Source organism: Colossoma macropomum, unplaced genomic scaffold (assembly GCF_904425465.1).
Source record: "Colossoma macropomum unplaced genomic scaffold, Colossoma_macropomum, whole genome shotgun sequence".
Taxonomy (NCBI): domain Eukaryota; kingdom Metazoa; phylum Chordata; class Actinopteri; order Characiformes; family Serrasalmidae; genus Colossoma; species Colossoma macropomum.
Window position 1 is genome coordinate 32,771,115 of NW_023494785.1, and position 10,893 is coordinate 32,782,007.

The window sequence follows — 10,893 nt, forward strand, 5'->3', positions numbered from 1 at the left end:
CTCTGGGTGCACCCTTACTCTGAATACACAACATAGTTACTATGGTGGCAAGTTTATCACTCAGAGTGAAGAAAGCTAACCGGTAAGACCGGTAAGAAAATCACATGTGATTTTTTGCAAAAATAAAAGGCCCTGCCATGTGAATTGGCATAATTGTGGGCAGTTTTATTTTACAGTGACATGAATTTCACTGGATGTTTTAATTATTTAAAAAATAATTTAAATAAATAAAAAATAAAATAAAATAAAAATAAAAGAATTGTGCTGAAAAAAGAAAAAAAAAAACATTTTCATGACCTTTGAGATTTGAAATGAGTCATTTAAACGTATAAAGTAAAAAAAAAGTATGTTTTGTCACTTGCAAATGTAATTGAGCTGGATTTCAATAATACAACTTTTATGAAAAAGTATATTCACTAAGTCCTTTTCACATGTTAAGGGAAACTCCAGCCAAAATGAAAAAATTGATTTTTGGGAGCGGACTGTATTTTTCATTAGCTGGTGAAAGCAGCAGGAAGCTAGCATTACTTCTAGTAACCCGAATATCCAATTACGGCTGTATAAATGTGGTAATGGTCTTCAATTCATTTTAATGGAGAGAAAGGAAAACTGAAACAGCAGAAGTGATTCGTCAGATAGATGAGATGGGCAACAACCTAAAGGCTAAAGTTGGCAATATAAGCTACCTGGCTATCTAGATACCTCTCCTCAGTTCAGCTTCATTTCTCTTCCGAAAGGGTCTCTGGTGTCCAATTTGTGCCGAATAAAGATAGAATGATGAAAACTTTCTTCACGATTTTGTTTGACAACTGAGGTAGGAGTTACATTAATGCTAGCCTGGTTGTATCTTTTAGCCTATGGATCAGTGGCTATGCTAGTAGTCAGGGTTTGTGCTAAAGAAATGCATGCTGGGTATTGTAGTGAGAGAACACACTCCAAAAAATGGTATCTTAGCAAGTGAAATCATCTTATATGTAGTCTAAATATCTAATATTTTTCATTTTAAGATGGTTGTAGGAATTAGAATTAGTTATTTCTCCATTTATTTTCTTGTTTTAAGTATTTTTATTAAGCAAAATTATCTCACTATATAGACAGATAATTTTGTTTGTTTGCTTGTTTTGCTTGCCAATATAGTGAGATAATTTTACTTACTAAAATTACTCAAAACAAGTAAAAATGTCTGAAAGGAAGTTTAATAATCTTATAATATTCCTACAACCATCTCAAAATTAGAAATATTAGATATATTGACTAGATTTAAGATTATTTCACTTGCAGCACATTGATGAATGAAAACATGACACTAAGGGATCTAATGCTGTGCTACAGAATACTGCACAAGACAACAAACTGTATTTTAAATTCTAGTTTTAGGCCTCTTTATTTGCAGCCTGAGTTTATTCAAAATGGATTACTATTTACTGACACTTGAAAATAATCATAAAAAGCTTACATTATCTGGAAGGTGGAACATCTCAAGTCATTACAGACTGGCTCCACCCTTTGTATTCCAGTCTCACTATCTCCTTTTTTGACATCAAAGTCAATGCAATACAGAAGTACAATGAGGTTCTCATTCATCAGAGTTCCCTCACTGAGTGAGCAATCAGTGTAATCTATATTCGAGCTCTAGAGAACAGTGTCTGAATTCACTGATTGTGCTGTGATTGTAAAGTGAGCCATTCATTGTGCTTACACGCTTTACTTCTGTGATCAAATTTAGTTTTGACTGAGTCTGGAGTAAATTTAGTTCTGAGTCAAGCACACGCTTTCAGATGTTGAAATCAGGAAAAAGTCTGACGCATGATACTTTGGCCTTACTAGGTATAAAAGGCACAGCAGAAGCACACGAAGAGAACGGTCTTTAGCAAAATATTAGATCAGTAATCATGGTGAGAATAGATGAGCTTGTTAAAAGGAGAATTTCAATGAAATTTTCTGTGTAATTAAACAATTAAGATGTAAACAAAGTCATTGAGAGTGGTTTGGTGTGAAATGCCAGTCAGAATTCTTCACAGTGGTGATTATAGAAACCAGATGTAGCCTCTAAACACAACATCACAAAAGTTATAACATGAATTGGTTACAAATATCATTTCATACCTCGCACATTGCATTAAGAAGGTTTTGGCCTAAAACGTGTATTTTTTTTTATCCATTCATCTTGGCGAGGTGGATGCAGGGTGTAGTGAGGTCCAATAGTTCCTAAAGAAAGCTTTTTTTTTTAGATTTACCACTATTTTACCATTGTCAATATTTCATTTTAAAACCCGACATGTGTAGGTTCACTGGTGGTTTTGGATAATGAAAAAATGTCTCTGTTTGTGTTGTAGACATTGTGACCCTGATTCCTATCACCACCACTGTAAAGAAATATGAGTTGGTAAGTTTATCTACAATGAACCATTTAACATGAAAACACTCACAATGACTTTGTTCACATTATAACCATGGAATTATGTTAAAAATGTGAAAAAATGGTGGAATGCCCCTTTAAGGTTTTGAGACAGTATACCTTACCAGGGTTCAGACTTGGAATCTTCTATGTTTTCTCACAAATTGTATTTTTTTTGGTGTGGTGCTCTAACACTGTCACCTTCATTTTTAGGCCTGAATCTTTTGCACGTTAATTAAATGTAGTTTATAGTTTCATGTAAAATTAAATTATGAACAGCTGGTTTCACAGACACCATTTACAGAACTACACTGGTGGATTTCTAGAGATAATTGCAAATCTGGGCTTAAAGCAAGTTTGTCCAGTCAAATTCTCAATGTAATATCTAATAACAGGGCTGGACGGAATACTGTAGTGAAAAGCAGTGATAGCTGAATAGTGAATACACTGAATACATTACTGAAATATACTCAGTAATGTATTCCATTACAACGCATAAAAAATAACATTCATAATACATTTAGAATACATTTACAATACATCTTGGTAAGGCAGATAAGAAAAACATTTTTTTAAACTTAATTCACATTGTTTCTCACTGTTACTGGCTGGCAGTTCTCTTCATGGAATTCTTTTATTACTAAAAATTCACTTATTTAAATGAGGTTCTAAACCTCTCAACATTATCTTGGGTCTCATTGCCTGCTTCAACCCACTGCTGCTCCTATAATCCCACTATCATCTCATGAACAAAGCAAACAGTTCAGTTTATCCCAATAACAAAATCTTGCAACTTTCACCAGCTGTGTCAATTTCAGTTAATGATGTATGTAACTTGCTACAAAATGCATACACAACACTAAGTCCAGTACAACACTGATGCTAAAAGAGCTCAGTAACAATTAATACACGAGTACTGCATTTATTTAACAGTCTATTCTTTAGTAAGAATCACAGTGTTTTGAAAGAAACAGTTTTTTCTTTAGAGTACATATTTACACACCATGCACTGATTTTAAATTAATAAATAAAAAGCACTGCTTTTTTTGAGGCTGATATACGTTTTTTAAAAATAGTGGGTGTATAATGTATGAAGTAATTCTGCTGTCGGAACAAAACCTCCTAACTTCAAAATGATAACTTTAAAAGTCAATGGAACCAGATTTTTTTCCATATCATTTTGGGCCATTTCCTTTGATCCATTCACTGTGAAATTTACACACGGTGTAAGGGGCAACAGACATTTTCAAACTATATCAAAAACTGAAAAATGGAAATATGAGGTTTTGTTCTGACAGCAGCAAATTATTTTCTGAATACTGCCTTTACAAAATGTAACTTGGACTGACTACAGATACTTATATAATTTCTGTTTTTCTGAACACGTATCCCGAATCCTTGTATTCAGTTACATCCCAACCCTGTCTATTAACTCCTTACATGGCCAGGGCTTCCCGGCAAACCCAACGTTTTATTACACGCTTCTATAACCTAAGAATAGCTCAGCCAGTTTGCGTTGAATAATAAGCCTTAGTATGTAACAAAACTGGGATTTAAGGGGTTAATATAATACATCTAAGGTCACGATTGTAACCTAACCCTAATACCATGACCCTAGTTTAACCTTGAACATGCCATAACCTTATCAAATGAGTAACATTTTTCTTGAGAAACATCCTGTTCACGTTTGAGAAGTTTCCTGTGTGTCATTTTTACTCCATTAAGGGCAATAATTCAGTAGACTTTTCATTAGCCGTCTCAGAATTAAAGGAAGGAACACAAGCAAGCAGAGCTGTTTTGAAAGGTCATCTTTTTTTATGGTTAAACACAGATGCATCTTTTTCCAGGTTTCACTTCACTCTGTCTTTGCACCGAGACTGAACACCCTACGGCCTAATCTCCAAATGTTACTGGTTCTGCAAATGGAAATGGTTTATTCATTAAATATTAACTAAAGACTAGTTCAGACCTGATCTTTGTAACTTGACGGTTCATATCGGTGTAGGTAAGCGACCCAAATCTATTTAATGTGAAAGAACCTGTGTCCTAAGATGACCCGTATGCTCACATCCTCATTGGCTCATTGCCTAATCCAGTGGTCTCCCACCCTGGTCCTGGAGAGTTTAGTTCCTGTATCCAACAAACTGCCCCACCTCCTTACTTAACTCTAATACATCTGATCCAGCCAAACAGGGACTTGGTAAGAGGTCGTTTAGCTGGAGAAGGTGTGGCACATTGTGGTTGGAACTAGGCTCCGCAGCAAGGAGCTCTCCAGGCCCAGGGCTGGAGACCACCGTCCAATAACATCACGTGAATGAACCACATTCCTCATGAACAACAAACAAACTAAACAGTAGAAACTTAATCACAAAGATATTTAGCTCTGATCAGCTCTCGGATGTTATTAGAGCAAGACAAAGATGAAAAAAGGTCAGATGCTTTGCTTCAGCACAGTTTACTGTTCAGCACTGCTGCCAAGTTAATGCTGTATGAAAAAAAAAACACATGAATTCTGATCTGAGTGTTCTCATTAAGGTGATATGGGCACGAATTGGATATGTATTGGTAATGTGAACGAAGCTAAAGTGGCTCAGATCTAGGGAGTATTTCACAAAGCAGGACATCTCAGTTGGCCAGATAACTTAAGCCCAAAGATGAGGATTGTTCAATGAGAATGTTCCTCAGCTTTTTTCCTATTGGACAGATTTGACTTTGGGCTTAAGTTATCTGGCTAAACTGAGAAATCCTGCTTTTTGATTTGAAATGGTCAGATTTGTGTGTCAACACAGCTCTGAAAAGATCAGTTCTATGTCACATTGAGGCAAAAAATCTGATTTGTGTCACTTCAGCCTGGTGGTCCCAGATCAGATACATATCTGAGTATCTGCAATATGACCTTAAAGAGAACGCTCATATTGGAAATCATATGGTTTTTTTCACTGTGCGTGTGCCGTCATTCAGCGTTAACAACGCTGCTGAAACTAACCTAAAGTTAGTGCTCATAAATGCTGCAAAAGCATCTGACTTTTTTCACCTTTTGCTTCAATAATGAACAGCTGAGTACACATCTTTGACAGTATATATAAACTGGACCCAGTCATCCTGCTGTTTCCAGTGGGGACTGAGGTCTGAGGTCAGTTGTGTCACTTCCTGATCGGCTTCTCATGTGGTGGATAGCGGGAATGCATGAGACTGTGCAGGCACCTTAATGACGCAAATATAACACGTGCAGTTCAAAATGCTGTGCTGTTTGTAGGAGCTGCCCAGCAACAATTTGTGAACATGTTGAAGGAGCATAAATCATCACAATCATTCAGCACAGCAGTACACCTTCACCAAATAACGAATTTTAGTTACTACTTCCTAATAATGATCATTGTAAATATACACCGATCAGGCATAACATTATGACCACCTCCTTGTTTCTACGCTCATTGTCCATTTTATCAGCTCCACTTACTCTATAGGTGCACTTTGTAGTTCTGCAATTACAGACTGTAGTCCATCTGTTTCTCTGCATACTTTGTTAGCCCCCTTTTACCCTGTTCTTCAGTGGTCAGGACCCCCATGCACCCTCACAGAGCAGGTACTATTTGGGTGGTGGATCATTCTCAGCACTGCAGTAACACTGACGTGGTGATGGTGTGTTAGTGTGTGTTGTGCTGGTACGAGTGGATCAGACACAGCAGTGCTGCTGGAGTTTTTAAACACTGTGTCCACTCACTGTCCACTCTAATAGACACTCCTACCTTGTCAGTCCACCTTGTAGATGTACAGTCAGAGACGATAGCTCATCTGCTGCTGCACAGTTTGTGTTGGTCATCGTCTAGTCCTTCACCAGTGGTGACAGGATGCTGCCCACAGGACACTGTTGGCTGGATATTTTTGGTTGGTGGACTATTCTCAGTCTAGCAGTGACACTGAGGTGTTTAAAAACTCCAGCAGCACTGCTGTGTCTGATCTACTCAGACCAGCACAACACACAATAACACACCACCACCACATCAGTGTTACTGCAGTGCTGAGAATGATCCACCACCCAAACAGTACCTGCTCTGTGAGGGTCCATGGGGGTCCTGACCACTAAAGAACAGGGTAAAAGGGGGCTAACAAAGTATGCAGAGAAACAGATGGACTACAGTCTGTAATTGCAGAACTACAAAGTGCACCTATAGAGTAAGTGGAGCTGATAAAATGGACAATGAGCGTAGAAACAAGGAGGTGGTCATAATGTTATGCCTGATTGGTGTAAGTTACTAAATAATAATTATAAAAATAATTGTAATAATAATAAAGATTCAAGATGTTGAATTATTATTATTAAATTATTTATTTGTTTATTTCACAATGGCAATAATAATTGTAAACAATGTAAATAAGTGTAAGTATTATTATTATTATTATTGTTATTATTACTGCACACTGAAAGTGCTCCATGCTTTATATCACTGAAGTCGCAGCTTTTGTCACATCATTTTCTGTACTGTCACAGAGGAACGTTTGTTTTGAAGCTATAAAGTGATTGACAGGCCTGTGGATCAAATGACAGACTGTCCAGTCTCTGTAAAAGAGGACAGGGCCATGAGATGATTTAAAATGACTCACATGTACCTTCATTATTGCACTGAAATCTGAAAAGTATGGAAGTGAATAGAGATCTTCTCCCAAATGGTCCTCTTATGCCTGAGCAGCTCACTTCCAGTGGCCTGCGTTTGAAGGCAAAAGCCGGAGGCCTGAAGGTGATCAGAGTTCATTATCTTTGTGATGAAGCCTTCTTCTGCTGGTTATTTTGTTGTTTGCACAGGTTAATTCGGGTGATGTTACAGATTAGGATGTGCTCATGCAGGTCATCTCAACACAGGTTCAATCACATCACTAACAGATTTAAGTCACTACACCAGTGTAAACCATCAAATTAGAAAGATCAGATCTGAACAAAAATTTTTTAACATTTTGAAAAATTCCTCTTTAGCACAACAAATGGAGTTATGGAATAACTGAAATTTGGAAGGAGGACCATGCCTGAAACCCCTCCTCCTTCCAACTTCAAGCTCATTACATTCTCATCCCTACCTTTCCTGTGACGAAGTTTTCACATTTCTCAGAGTTCTACCCCTCCCTCAGTCAGTCTCCCCTCATATTGCCGCCATAGGTTAAAGGCATAGTCCAAACTTGCAAAATAGTGATCATTTGTTTAACCACAAACCTCTCCATGTAGCAGTCTGGTACCCACTGTAGTTTTCATCCAGTTCCTGGTTTGGGTCATCAACACTTCATGAAATTAAATCAGGTGTGCTGGTGGCGGAACAAACCTATGTGATGGCTTGAAGCATCCAGGAGAAACCCAGAACCAAACCTTTGTTCCTCTAACTAGATTGCAAGATACCAGTTGTTCTTTAACTGTACATTAATGTTTTTTTACAAGCAAAAACACACATACTGTCTGGATAAGTGGTTTTAAACAATTCGCTTAGGTACCTAAGACTTTTGCACAATAATGCAGTAATGCTTCACCTGCTTTTTCTTCAACATCACATCAGGTTATATGTTTGAGATTTGACTTTTGTTAAAGTTGGCAAATGCACAAAAAGCAAAAAGCTTCCCTGATGACACAGAAAAGCAAAAGAGATGTTGGATGACATACAGACTTGCCTGACATGGGTGTCGCCCATGATATACCAAAGGGTGTGGTCACCCTACATGTACAGACTCATCAAAACCAGCAAAGCTTTGTTACAGATTCAAACACATTATTTTCTAGGTAGACTGGATTCAGCTAATTTAGTGAATTTGGCACGAAAGATCATATTTTGCTTTGAGGTCTACAGAGGAACTTATTGAGAAATATGTCCCCTTTGTTACTCATGCATATCTTCTACATTTACAGTCTAACAGACTGAAAAAAGCTGTAGGCAATATACAATAGAGATGGGTAAACAAAGCTTTCTCAGCCAGCAACATAGGCGAGTGGTTTAGAAGGCACTGAAAAGAAAAGTGATTCTCAGGGGTGTGTTCAACCTCTAGGGATCCAGACAAAAACATTAAGTATTACACAATACACAACCAGGAAGATTTACAATGTGAAAATTCCAGGAAATATGGGAAGGAAACTCATGCACCTGACATTAAGAGTTAACCCTTTAAAAACCCAGGCTTATTACATAATATGGCTAATTATTCAGTAACTACAGGGACACCAGTGCGGACTAGCTGAGCTGTTGTTAAGATGTGTATAATAAAACTTTAGGCCCACCGGTGGGTCCTGGCCAGTTAAAGGTTAGGGTCAAAAATGAGGACTAAATGTGTTCGCACTCAAACCTGTGACATTGATGTCATCCATTTATTGGGAACGTACAGCCCTCAAATACTATTTTATCAGGATCACATTTTACCAGTAATATTGGTGGTAGATGGGCAACGGTAAACTGGATATTCATTGTTTTCAGTGGATCTGTGCCGGCAGTGGCAAAAAGTGAACTTTGGATGAGGAGTTCAATTTTCCCAACTTTTGCAGTCGACTTCAGCGGTGAAATAAACCGGATGTTGATTGGATGCAAACCATCTCGTTCATCAATTCCAGACGAACCCAGTATTATACAACAAAAAATAAGAGTACAGGGCATCCTACTGACTTTCTCCACCTTAAATCTGTCCTTGAATAATCATTCATTTTCACTGATAATGCTGTCACTGATAAGGATGTCACATCCTCGGCCTGAACAGCCAACAGCTCCTTCATTTTTGAATTGCTCCAGAATTTCCAGATATTTTAACTGCTCTTCTTCTTTAAGCTTCACTACCGTTTTAAATGCAGTAGTTCTCAGTCCTGGTCCTGAAGTAACCTTACCCTGCGCATTTTGGTGTTTTCCCATCTCTGACACACCCACTTCACCATTGCCAGAATGGGTAATCAGTGATCAATACCTGCGTTCCAAAGCCTAGGCTGCAGCCAAGGTAGGGCAGGTCCTCGGTATGACTGTCCTATGAAGACTCCTCCTTAGTAGCCTTTTAGTCACACAAAAGGAGCAGTCTTCCACAGAAGGAGCAATTCTTATCTGGCCCACTACATGTATTATAGGATCCATGTTCTAAATTAAAATCATCTTGTTGACTGTAATTGACTGTTTGCAAAGTAATATTTGACACAACCCCCAACCAGCATTGCATAGTAGAGCTGGGTGATATGGCAAAAGCATAATATCATGATACTTCAAGAAATTTTCTCAAAACATGATATATAATGATAGTTATTTTTAATATCTGATATGCCAGAACAAGCAAAAAAGATGCAGTGCTGGCACATTTTAAAAACACAATCAAAAACAAATGATATTACTTTAACATTTCACATACCGCACTGCACTAAACCCAGTTTAACATGACGGGGCAGAAACAGAACATAACATATTGTCCTGAGTGAAGGATGGGATCAGGTTCCTAACTGTGTTGATCAGCAGTTAAAACATTAAATATTCTATCTTGAAGTGTAACTTGTGAAGTGTACCATCAATGGGGCCAGAGTCAAACCTAAAAGGTTAGGAAGCACAAAAATGCTTCCACTATAACTTGCACTCCAGAATCTATTGGGCATGATGTGCTATTCTGGGCTCAATGTTCTGTCCCTAACACGGCCACACTCATTATACCACTCTGGAAGCTCCTCAGAAAGACATGGTTTGGCAGGGGCAGCTACAGCAACAACCAGCAGTAGAGGAGCAAAGTAATTTTCTACATTCTCAGTGCTGAACGAGTGCCCAGTACAAATATATGCATAAAAGAATAACCCTAGAAACCCAGAGATCCTGGACAGATAAAAGGTTTCCTGCTTGTGCTTCCATAGTTTCATCCATGTATAATGTGTACCTATCAATGTACAGAATGATCACAAGATGCTTGAAGTAGTTATGTCCAAAGCCATTAGAAAAGAGCCAACGCATCTGCAAAAATCCCTCTAACGACCAACAGCAGTGTGAAACCACATATTACCACTTAAACCTAAAAAGTCACACGGGACACACCTGGTATGTGGCTAAGTTTGCTAATAAGTGAGTCTGGCCAGCTATTGAAGTCTTTTTGTGTTAACTCACTGGATTTAGTGTCATATGTGGCTAAAACATATAATGAGATTAAACTAACATGAAAGAAGCTATAGGTTAAAAATCAGATGCTCTTTGACAGGCATGATCTACTACAGTGTTTTGTAAATGGACAGCCTACTTCTGAATAAAGTCACTCAAATGTCAGTACATCCCCAGGTAAGACTAATCCAGCTTGAATAACTAGCCCATTTAACAGGTCTTGTGTGGCAAAGCATGTCACAAAGTGTAAGTACACTAGAACCACCATGTTTAATTGATCCATATAGACGAGACATTGCCTTTTGTGTGATGTTGCTTTTGGGTGTAATGCAGCAAATCTGCTAAATTTGCAATTTTGTTTCGCCTACAGCGGCAAATTGGCATGCAGCAGCACCTGGCTTATGTATTAAAACTAGG